Raw genomic sequence first — 12,929 nt, 5'->3', positions numbered from 1 at the left:
ACTCCAAAGAAATTTCAGCTTGTAAAAGGTGACTTTTGAGAGCTGTTCCAGAGCTCTCAAATCTGTGATTTCAATCCCCTGTGCAGGTATTTTGACAGATATTTACCAAGTACCTACTGTGTCCTAAGCACGGTCTGAGTGCTTGTGATATATCTGTGAGCCAAACTAATACAAGATCCTGCCTTCATGGGAACTCATGCATAGAACAATCTGAGACTCACGGCATATCTTTATGGTTGAAAAGGTTAGGAGATGCAGTTCTGAGTTCTGTTCCTTGTTCTGCCATTTGCTAGCTCTGTAGTCTCAGGCAGTTATTTAATTTTAAGTCTTAGTTCATTCATCTATATAATTAATGGTGGAACAAGACCTATCTACTTCATTGATGTGAATATTTGATGAGATACCGTGGGCAAAGAGTAGATGTTCATTAGGTCAAAAGATGATGGCTATTATTATAGAGTTTAGTATCTTGCTTAAATCCACACCATCAGACAGCATCAGGTTTATTCTCAAACTCAGGACCTCTGATTCCCACTTCTGAACTCTTTTTTTGTGACAGCACAATTCTGGATGGTATAACTTAGAAAATAAACGAGATTTATTAGTATTTTTCTTCTTATTAAACTAATTCATGCACAAAAAGAAAAAAATTTAAGAAAATGCACAGATGCAGAAAATGAAGCAACAATAAAAGAAAACAATGACAAAAAAGAAAAACCTTACAATAATTTATAACAAAATTTTGGTGTAATCTGTCAGCCCTCTTTTTTTTTGTCAGCCCTCTCTTTAATTCATAATTTTGTTTTTAGCAGTTATATTGTATCCACTTAGTTTGCTATCTTTTTTTCTATTTGTTATTAAAACACATGCTTTCCCCCATGTTGTCAGGGGCTTTTTATAAAAATTGTGTTTAATAATCACATACTAGTCTTTTGAGTGTATGACAGTTTTCATAACAATTTTTTTTTCAAAGTGGACATTTAGCCTGTATAAAAAACATCTTGTGCGTGAATAGCCTTCCTGGCTATGAGTAGCCTCCTTACCTACAGGCAAAGCCAATCTGCTATGGTATGTGGTCATGCTTTATGTGTATTGGTGCTTCAGGGAATTCAAGCCTGAGCCTTCTATTCAAATTCCTCTCAGACTCACTTAACCCAGCTGAAAATCTTTTTTCTGGGCATGGTTTTTCACTTGGTCCTCCTTGTCTTGGATTTTCTTTGGATGGCCTCTTTGGCTCACAGATCACTGCTATTCTAGAATAGTCTTTCTGGATCTCCTTTGCTCCTCATTTCACAACCACATATTTATCCTGCCTCCACCTGCCCATCTTGGTTCTTAGAACCTATCCGTGGGGGATCCATTGGTGAGATGGCTGAAAAACTGCTTAATGTGTGTGTGTGTGTGTGTGTGTGTGTGTATGTATGTATGCATGCATGTGCAGGCATGCTATGTGAATTGTAGTTTCAATACTATAGTTTTGAAAAGTTCTAGAACACTTTGAACTTTATGGGTTGTTAGACTGAAAAAAATTATCTGTGGGAGTTGCTTTTGGGTTAGGTGTTAAAAAATATGTATTGCTTGGGGGTGTTTCTTGGGAGAAGTTTTATACAATGGAAAAAACATTCCTTGCCACTCTGATATATATTGCACACAAAAAGATGGTCAGTTTAGTTCTTCTGTAATACAAAGAAAATATGACCCATAGCTTTTGGTCACAGCATTTTGACTCTGTAGCTTAGAAATTGAAACAAATTTTACTATAAAACACTGGAGAATGATGAAAGCTTCAGGGAAGCAAGCACACACTGTCTCTCATTCTAGTGCTTTATGGATAAATGTAAAACATTACTGAGGCTTTATCTGAAGGTCAGAAATTTTACACAGTGGGAGTTGTATGAGTATCAGGCTTTCTGAATTAAGATTCCAAATTCGTACTTAAAACTCAAGGCTGTGTACTGTTCCACATGACTGATTTTTTTTAAGATACATCAAATATTCTGTTCCAGTATAATTAATGCCAATCTACTGACATCAGTGGAATGCACATGAAATTCTAAATGAATATGCCATTACACTTAACTCTTAGTTCTTACCTAAAGTCAGGGAACAACAACAAAACCAGAAATAAGCTTTTGTTATACTGGGAACTGTCAATGCAGCATATTTGGAACATGTTGAATTGTAGAAGGAAAGTATTTATGTATTCTTGAAGATGAAATGTTCATAAATCTGGAGACTAAGAATTATTCACATTTGGATTTTTTGTAGAATCTAGATAATAAGGTATTAGAGTGATCTGCGATCACTCTGCAAACTAATACAGGTCCTGATCTCTAATTTTGTCCAAATTTCTTTACAAACTTCTGTTTTGATATTTTTATAGCTCTAATACTCTTAGGTACAAGATTTTTTAAAGGAGTGGCCTAATTAGGGGTACACTTTGGAAGATACCTGGTAGTATTTTATTAAATACATTAAAAGGAGACAGACTAGAGGAAGAGGTATGCTGAGAAGCCACTCCTCTGTACACAAAGGGTAGAGAAGTGGGGCCAACAGAGGGAAGGGGACAGCTGATATTGAAGGGGAATTAATGGAGCTCAGTAATTGATTACTGGGGAGTAGGTGAGAGGGTGTATAGAACAAAAATTGTGGAGTTATAAAGGAAAACTGATTAGAGAGAGAGGGAAGATTAGTTTTGTTCATTGATACACTGAGAAACTAGCACAGAAAGACACACTGGGGGAGTTGTCTTGCAAAAAAACCGTGTAGGCATTAAACATAGGAGAGAGAATAAGCATTGCAAACAATGCTTTGAGAGAGGACTGTAGAAGAGGCAGGTCAGAGGTGGCAGGTAAGTGTACTAGAGGGGCAGATGCTAGTAGCAAAGGAGAGGGTCAGAGAAAAGGAATTCTAAAACTGTAGCTGTGCATTTCACTATGTTGAAGTTCCTGTTATTTTTAAGCTTTCTGTGGGCTGCATATTTTTGAGATCCCTATAGAACCAAATGTTCTCTAGGGATCTGGTTATAGCATTGTCTACTCTAGTGGCCCAACCTCGGCTGTCATCTAACAAGAATTTGTGTGCCCTCTTTCTGTTTATGATTTTTCTTTATAATCTCCATGTATATCCTAGCTCATTTAATTATTTCATTTGGTTTCCAATATCAATACTTTGATTGATGTCTATTGCTTTTGTTTTGACTCATCTCTAAGTTTTCAGTGTTCTTCTCTAATAGTAAAACCAATGTTAGGCTACAGTTGTAACAAGGGCCTGGCTTTTGCCTTAGACTCAACAAAAGTCATAACTTTGGAGGTATTTATGGTACTATTTGTTCTTGTTGCTTTGCTGTTAATGTCTAAGGAAAATGAGAAATCCCATACTGTTCTGTCACAGGCATAGAGGGTAGAGACAGAGCTCTGCACTGTGTGTATGTACACATGTGTTCATGTACGGCAAAGATAGTTCATTTGATAAAGTAATCTATACCTATACAATGAACAACACTACTTCAACATCTAAAGTGATAAATACAAACCATTTAAAATTTATGAAGAATGATGCCAATATTTCCTGCCATTTGGGGTAAATCAACCTTGTAATTTTGTAATCAGCAATAGTTTATAAAATACTTGCACACATATATCTGGCTCCAGTCTCTCTCTCTAATCTTATTTTTTTTTCTTCCTTTCATTTATTTGGATTCAATCACCCTGGCTTCTTTGCTGGTCCTGGGTAGTCCCAAGCATGTGCCTACATCAGGACCTTTCCTTTGCAGCTTGTTCTTCTTATAGATGTTGACACAGTTTACCCTCTCATTTCACTCAGCTCTCCTCTCAGAAATCAATTTGTCAGAGAGAAGTTGCCTCTCTTCCCTAACAAATGCATGCCTTCCCGGTCATTCTCTATCCCCTTACTCTGGTATACTTTCCTAATGAGCACTCATCATTCCTTGAATTTCTACATCCATCTACTTACTTGATTTCTATATCTTTCTTACTAGAATGTGAGTTCTAGGAGGGCTGCATCAATGATGCCTAGAAGAGTGACATTCAAAAAGTCTTTGTTAAAATACATGTTGGAAGGCATGAAATTGATTCTTAAAATAATCTTATGAGGCAAACTGGAGCGATATCCCTATTTTACAACATAGAGCTGGTGCCAGGAGAGTTTGAATGACTTATCCCAAACAAAGATGTGAAATCAAGGTCTCTTGGCTCCAAGTTCATAGATGTCATAATTGATCACTTACATGCCCTGACAACTTTTTAATCTTAGGCTCTGGACTGACTGGATTTAATTTCATGCATACTTTCTGATACATTGCTTTTTTTAAGCCAAGGAATTCTACAATTATTAAAAATTCTTTTTAAATTTTGCTTTCTTTCTTCTCTGGAGAAAGCCAGTGAAAAAGGGATGTTTTAATTTTGCTGTGTTCAGCAAGTCTGTAAGGAACGTATTTATGAAGAATAGAGCTGCAAAATGGCTCTGTCTTTTTTAGCATAATGCAAACAATTCTTAGTGTTGAAGGAAGAGAAAAAAGATTTCATACTTCTCCTAACTCATTCTGCCACCAGGCTAAGGATTTAAAGAGAATCCTATGCTGTGTTCAGCCATCTGAGATTCAGGAGCAAGGCCAAAAGGAATTAGGAATGTTAAATGTTTTATACTAGCCACTGTCGCAATTTAAGGGATTTGTAAACTGATAAAGAAGGTTGGTCTTTTCCCAGTCCTTTAGTATACCTCTTTTCATTTTAGAAGTCTTTTTCTTTTCCTACTACTTTTTCGTTTCACCACCCCCAGCACTTGTTTGCTTTATGTAAGAAAAATGCCATTTCATTTTTATTTTTTTCATTTTATCTATTCACTAAGCATTTATTAGTTGCTTGCTCTCTGTCAGTTATTATATTAATTGCTGGGAATTTAAAATTTAATGAAGATGAAGTTCTACCTTTAAGGAGTTCACTTTTTAGATGGCAGGAGAGTCAAGTAAACCATTAATTATGCAGTACATAACAATACATGCTCTGATTCTGTAAGCACAACATTTCCTAGGATCCCAAGCAAGGTTCTTAACCCAGATTGAGGAGTCAGGGGGAAACTTCCTGAGAGGGCAATTAATGCTTGAGATGATTGTGAAGAAGAGAGACAAGCAAGAGCCAGAATACAGAGATATTTGTATGCCATATTATATTCACTTATTTTAAAAAATAGTTGGCTTGGGAGGGATTTTATTTATTTTTATTTTTTTATAATAAATTTATTTTTTATTGGTGTTCAATTCGCCAACATACAGAATAACACCCAGTACTCATCCCGTCAAGTGCCCCCCTCAGTGCCCGTCACCCATTCCCCCCCACCCCCCGCCCTCCTCCCCTTCCACCGCCCCTAGTTCGTTTCCCAGAGTTAGGAGTCCTTATGTTCTGTCTCCTTTTCTGATATTTCCCACACATTTCTTCTCCCTTCCCTTATATTCCCTTTCACTATTATTTATATTCCCCAAATGAATGAGAACATGTAATGTTTGTCCTTCTCCGATTGACTTACTTCATTCAGCATAATACCCTCCAGTTCCATCCACGTTGAAGCAAATGGTGGGTATTTGTCATTTCTAATGGCTGAGTAATATTCCATTGTATACATAAACCACATCTTCTTTATCTATTCATCTTTCGATGGACACCGAGGCTCCTTCCACAGTTTGGCTATTGTGGATGGGAGGGATTTTAAATAGGAAATGATGTTATTAGATCTTTTTTTCAATAAACAATTCAATAGTTAATATTATATAGGGGAGAAATGATGATAGTAGCAATACAAAGGATGGAAGAATCAATCAGGTTTTAGGGATATAAAGGAGAGAATTTATTGCCAACATGCATTGCCTCAAGGATGGTGGCAAATGAAGAGATAGAAATTTGTGTGAAGATCCCCCAAATTCCTCCCTTGAGCTACATGTGGGTAGACAGCTTGCTGTTCACTGAGAGAGAGGATAGAGGAAAAAGAATTTGATTAGGAATGAGATGACAAGTTTATACAGTCATGTCATGTTTGACATTGAGTTAAAGATGCCCAAAAGTTAGTTGGATTACATATCAGAAGCTCAGGATCAAGAATGATTATATTCATATTTTGGAATGTTTGTCATCAGGAAAAAAGGAATTTATCTTTTCAAGGGAGAATCTATACAATGTGAAGAGAACAGTGAGACTAGAAGTTTGGGGAAACAAATATATTGAGGGTGAGAAGAGGAAGGTGGTTGACAAAGGATCATTAAAAAGAACAATCATCAGTGGGTTGACTCTTGACTCATCCTACATGCTTTGAATAATCAGATATTTCTTTAAACTGGTTCATTTGCATCCTTCAAGAAATGGACCTCTATATTCCTACAGGATTTTAAAGAAGTCACCCAACTTAATTATCCATTAGAGAGGCATTTGTCAGCTCCAAGAGCACAGATGTAGTTGAGTAAAAGTTATATCCATGTGAATGGAATACCAGGTAGGTCAAGAAGTGGTAACAGGCAAGATCCAGGTGGTTATATACACAGGTTACGTATACAGGTAATTTGGGGGAGAAAAATCTTATGTTAAGCAGAACTATTCAGAGAAGCTTAAAGGAATGGGCAAAGTTTGAGCTCTGTGGGGGGTAAAATTTAGGAATGGAGGTTCTTAATTCTGGTTGATCAACAGATTCACCTGGGGAACCTTAAAAACTAGCAGTGACTAGGTGCCTTTTCAGACCACCTGAAACACAATCTGTGTGAGGGGTTCCAGGAAGTTTTAAAAAGTTTAGGTAATTCTCTTATGCATCCAAGATTGAAAACCACTGAATTACTGATTTACCCCAAAGATACAAATGCAATGAAACGCCGGGACACCTGCCCCCCGATGTTTATAGCAGCAATGGCCACGATAGCCAAACTGTGGAAGGAGCCTCGGTGTCCATCGAAAGATGAATGGATAAAGAAGATGTGGTTTATGTATACAATGGAATATTACTCAGCTATTAGAAATGACAAATACCCACCATTTGCTTCAACGTGGATGGAACTGGAGGGTATTATGCTGAGTGAAGTAAGTCAGTCGGAGAAGGAGAAACATTATATGTTCTCATTCATTTGGGGAATATAAATAATAGTGAAAGGGAATATAAGGGAAGGGAGAAGAAATGTGTGGGAAATATCAGAAAGGGAGACAGAACGTAAAGACTGCTAACTCTGGGAAACGAACTAGGGGTGGTAGAAGGGGAGGAGGGCGGGGGGTGGGGGTGAATGGGTGACGGGCACTAGGTGTTATTCTGTATGTTAGTAAATTGAACACCAATAAAAAAAAAAAAGAAAACCACTGAATTAAATTAGGAGAAAGATGAAGTTTCTGGTCCTCTACTTTTATTAACTAGAACACAATTAAGTAAAATAAAATACTTATTTTTTATAACTGATTTCTTGTTCTGTGACATATAACTGCTTATAATTTAGTTCTTTTCATTTTTATTTTTTGCACAAAACATTTAAAAATGGGTTAAAATAACAAGAAATTAAAAAAAGCAGATTGGCTTCATTTATTTAAAACAATCTTCAAAAAATTATTTTGAATTTATTATCATTTACTTCAATATCTAATGCAGTGTATACTTACTTTTACCTCTGATCATGAAAGAACTATTCAGTTATGGTCACTCTATCTGATAAGGGAAGTACACAAATAAAGTTTGAGAAAGATTTTTACTGTAAGATTTGGGAATTAAAATATTCCCAATTAACCAGGAAAGCATAATTAGTAAAGAAACCATTCCTAGAGCATTCTGAATCATTGTGTTATTATTATATGTGTTACTCAAATGTCCATAGGAGAATTATATTATGCTGACAAATAGAGCAAATGGAAAGCTATGTAGAAAGTTTAAATGCTTTTTATTTTAGAGAATATATATATCCTTTAATTTTTAAATGAAATCTCCACTCTAAGTAAATCAAGGCAAAAGTAAATGAATAATGAATGAATTAAATGAATAAGCTGTAGATAATATCTAGTTTAGCTGGTCCAGGTCCTACTGTTATGAGGATGAGGAGACACTATCCAGTTATATTGGCAGATAATTAATATGAAGTGATTGGTAACATTTACTTGTTTTTAACCCCTTCCTAAAATATTTATTTTGGAATCAGATATGAGATCTGCCATCTTTAAGGAAATCCAGTGGAGCTACCATTCTAAACGGTTTGCCTTACCAAGACTCTCAAGTTTTTGAAATTAGCAAAAAAGTATTTAGTTTTGCAGCTACCATCACAAAAAAGTATTATTTTATCTGCTTACTGTTCCTAAGGCTTATTTTTGAGTAATTTCCTATAGTCTTGATGTACTTTTGCTGAAGTTTCGTGGTGATTTTTTTCCCTGACTTTTTAGTGTATTTAGAGTGATGATGACCTTAGGAACATTCTTTAGCTGAGGCATCTTACAGGTGTCTACTTCAAAGAAATTAGTCCCTAAACTTGATGGGAGATCTATTTCCCTTACCCACCCCCATAAATAAAACAAAACTGAACAGATTCCTGCCTTCCTCGCTTTTAATCCTGAAGTAAGACTTTAAAAATATATAATGGTTATATAATCAGAACATTGTATAAATTGTATTGTATTTATGCATTTATTTAACATGTTAAATAGGTCAGATTGTTTATTAGGCAGAAGAATTACTTGTTTTTTATTTTGTGAGCTATAAGTCACATGATAAAATTCATCCCTTTGAAGTACACAATTAGAGGTTTTTAGTATATCCACAAAGATTGTGCAACTATTACCATGATCTAATTTTGGAACATTTTCATCCCCTTAACAAGAAACTCTGAATCCATTAGACTCCTCCTGTATAAAATTTCATTTAGTTCATGAAATAATAGTTTTTCATGTAAGAGGATAATTGTTAGGGTAAAAACAAAGGTCTCTTAGTACCACTTACAGTAAAAGCTGGCATGTCCAGCTTTCCTATTATGTATTACCTAGCATTTCTGTGAATCTATTAATCTTCCACAATTAGAAAAAAAAGATTGATCTTCAAAATGATATATCAAGATTTTTGGAGGATTTGGATATATTTTATGATGTATTTTATAAATAGTTAAAGAAAAAATGGCCATGTTCAATATATGTTTAGTGTTAAATTCAAGTATAAGATACATATATATGCATGTATATTGGCATATATATACATAAATGATATCTTATTAATCAGACTATTTGGCTATATAAAATACCCCATTTTATGACATCACAGAATACTGTTTTTGTTCTTTCCTAGTGTAATCTGGGACTCCATAGTACTTTGTGATTCAAACAGGTGTACAGGACCTAAATGTGATATTGTAAAAAGGCTTAAGAATAACAGATACAAAATAAATTTTTTCTGGAATATTTAATTTTGACAGTGATTGCTCAGAAAGTGAGTAATCTAGTAAGCTTCTGCAAAGCATACTAGGTACTTAATATTTTGTGGAATAGAGGAAACTGACCATAGCAGGCACTATTTAGTTTCTATGTAGCCAAATTTTGGTCCTCATTTAATACCCAGTTGAGCATTTACTATATACATGACCATGTCATGTGTGCTATGGAAAACTGAGAATTTTCAACTGAAAATTAGGAGGACTAGTCTAGTAATTGTAAGCACCAATTTCTAATGTTACAGGTAGTATTTGGAAGTGAGTTTTCCTGGAGTCTGATAATTGAGGGTTTTCTTGTGTGTGTGTGTGTGTGTGTGTGTGTGTGTGTGTTAATAACATATTCCTAATCATCAGAACCAACTGCAAAGGACAGGGTTACATTTATTTTTTTCTATCATGCAACCACAAACTGGTATGACTGATTTTTCCTTTGGTCAAACATGGTTGTAAAAATGAAATTTTGATGACATTATCAAATAGTTCTGAAATCACTGGTAGTTTAATTATTTTCAATGAAGTTTTGATGGGGGTAACTGGCCAATGTGATGGCCTATAGATCATCATGTGGTCTTTTATAATTAGGGTCAATATATAATTTTTGAAATAAATCAGGATAATTTTGAGAATAGGACATGGCACTCAATAATGTTGGGACATCAAGTTTACATTAGGATTGCCCCAGAAAAACATATAATTTGTCTATATAATTAAAAAAATAAATATATGACTTTAGAATAAATGTAACAACTAAAAATCAGTGATACTGCTGGTAGTTCAGTACTGAATTTATTTGTGAGAAGTCAGTTTTAATGATAAGATATAATAATCCCATATATAATATCATAGTCAGAGACCTGTGTTGTCCAAAGTAAGAAGTAGATAGGCCCAGTGGAGTGCTGAGAAGCAGGCTGAGATAAGTATTAGACTAAAATAGAAGGAGGGAAATCAACATTTCTACTACTGACTTGCTAGAACCAGAATATATTAGAATGAAACCTATCTCTATCTCCATCCCCTTGTTACCTATGATAAATAGCATTTTTTTCCCAAAGCTATCACCCAGATTAAATTTTAGGATGACCTATATGGAGTGAATTTGGCTGAGTCCTGTCCTTTTGTGTCAACCAAGGCATCTGATCATTATTCCTAATGAGCTCTTTTTGCTATAACCTGCCTTTTTCTCCATATAGCTTTGAATAGAATGAGAAGGTAAGTGATATTTAAATATGTTCATGTTGAGCTTATGTTAAACAATATACTTCTTTCGGAATATTGGTCAGAAGGATTCAAATTTTAAACCAGTTTTGTAATTTTTGTATAGCTTTGTGTAGCTTTGTATAACTTCTTGTTCAGCAAATATTCATTTCCCTCCACATCTTTATTTTAAGTAGAGTATACTTCTTTTATTGATTTTTTGTGACTTGCTTTGGCCAGTGAGCTGTTAGTAGACATTAGATGTAAAAGAAAGGCTTGTGTGGTGGAGCTCGCTCTTCACCATTGACATGAAAAGAGCATCTTCCAGGTAGCTGCTTCCTTTTCATCTTTGGTCCTAAAATGTGTGAGTGTGTGTGTGTGAGTGTGTGTGTGTGTGTGTGTGTATGCTCTAGAATGTACATAAATTTTATTGCAGATGTGAACCCAACCTGCACTGGGGATCCAAGTCCAACTGGATCTGCTACTTGAAACTAGGCTAGGCAGTTGTGCCTAGCCTAGATCTGTCCATTTGTGGCCAACCTGAAGACTTCTGAGCATGAGAACAAATGGTTATTGTTATGTTCTGCTGAGTTTGGGGCTGGGTTGTTAAATAGCATTATAGAGGCAGTAACTAATACAGTAATACCCTGGTATTACTTTAATTCTCATATTAAAAGAAGCTTTGGGCATTTGACTCTTTTGCTTTCTACAGTTATTCTAAAATGGCAGGTACTACTAAAACTCCTCAAATACTTCTAGAGCCTCTCTGAAAACACTTCTCATATATTCCTCTTAATATTGCCAAACAACTCATCAGTTCAAGTACCATTTAAAGATCTTGATATATAAGATCCAGTCTTCATCTAAATGATCATTATTAATTCCTCTTCTTTTCTGAATATTTAATTTGAAAAATACTGGTAGGAAAACAAGCATTTATTATGAAATCAATGAATAAATATCAAATAAGGGAATTAAAGGTAATCAGAATTCTTGGCTTGAGATATCTTAAGGGGCCTGTTCATAAGTAAATTGGAGAAAGCTTCTAATCCTGTAGGGCTACCATCACTTGGGCCCTCAACTAATTAGCTACATAGATGCAAACAATTCATCTGAACTCTATGTCTTACTGACCTTGTTAGTGAAATGAAGAGGTTGAGCTCAAAGTTCTGTGTGGGTCCATCTATTTTAAAGATCTATACTTGTGTTTTTACAAGTGTGGTCTAGGACCACTTGCAACAAATTTTCATGAAGTATCTATGTAGGTAAATTATCATCTTGGATCCTATGCTAAGTTAACTTTTAGGTAGTCCTATGCACTTGGCTCAAACTGTGAGAAATTTTAAATGTCCATGGATAGAAAGAGATATATAATTTTCATCAAAAACCATTTTTTTAAAACTCTTTCTTCTGTATGGGCCATCAGAAGAAATTATGAAGGAAAAGACTTGGTTTCTGATCTCCTGAAGCCTGTGGTATAATGGCCATGCTGAAGAAAATCCACTACCATTTGGAGAACATGCTGTGAGGGAACAAAAGTCCTAACACCCATGTTTGGTTTATTCATTTAAATTATTTTTTCAAATATATCTGACACAGGAAGTTTTTTTAAATTCATTATTAGCTAAGTAATTCACCCAGCAATGAGAATTTCTTGTGTGCCTATTTTGTGCTTTTTTTGTTGTTGTTGGAGCAAAGGAAGATGAATAAGAGATGATTCCCATCTCTCAAGAGCTAATAGTTTAATGTGAGGAGTATAAAGGAAAATAGGCAGTCACAGAAGTTTGTATCAAGACTGTGGGAGGAGGAGGAGATCTTAATGTCTACTTGGGCAAGTGGAGAGGGAGGACAGATGGTGTCAAGAATCCACTCCTCAGAGGTCAGGATGCTTAAGTTGAGTTTGAAGAATGAGCAGGAGCGATTTAAACATGAGGGGCCAGGCTAGGAGAGAATTTTTATAGAGCGGCTGCTATGGGCTTAGGTCCTGAAATAAGAGTGTGAATGGTTAGTTCAGAATATTGAGTTCAGTATGGCTTGAGCTTACTGTACATGAGATGGGGAGTACTCTGGAATGCGAGTAAGCCTGATACCATACCTGATACCCTAACTAAGATGAATTGATTCTTTAAAAAAGTAAAGAATAAAAGGTGTATGATTTCTTCTGTGACCTGATACCTGCTTTTTTGAAGGCAAGTCTCCTTATTTTCATTAATATTTGTTCACTAATACATTAGAAAAAACAAATGGCAAAGATATGCCTGGTTTTGTTATTTCCCTGATACTCTATAAAAAA

General features: G+C 35.2%; 1 long non-coding RNA gene across 17 annotated transcripts in view; it reads left to right on the top strand.

Moving 5' to 3' along the window:
* Positions 1-12,929, top strand: part of LOC102151150 — a 653,134-nt gene that overhangs the window by 290,993 nt on the left and 349,212 nt on the right. The window lies entirely within an intron of this gene.

The sequence above is a fragment of the Canis lupus genome, chromosome 17 (genome assembly GCF_011100685.1).
Source record: "Canis lupus familiaris isolate Mischka breed German Shepherd chromosome 17, alternate assembly UU_Cfam_GSD_1.0, whole genome shotgun sequence".
NCBI lineage: Eukaryota > Metazoa > Chordata > Mammalia > Carnivora > Canidae > Canis > Canis lupus.
This window is presented reverse-complemented; position numbering and strand designations above follow the sequence as displayed.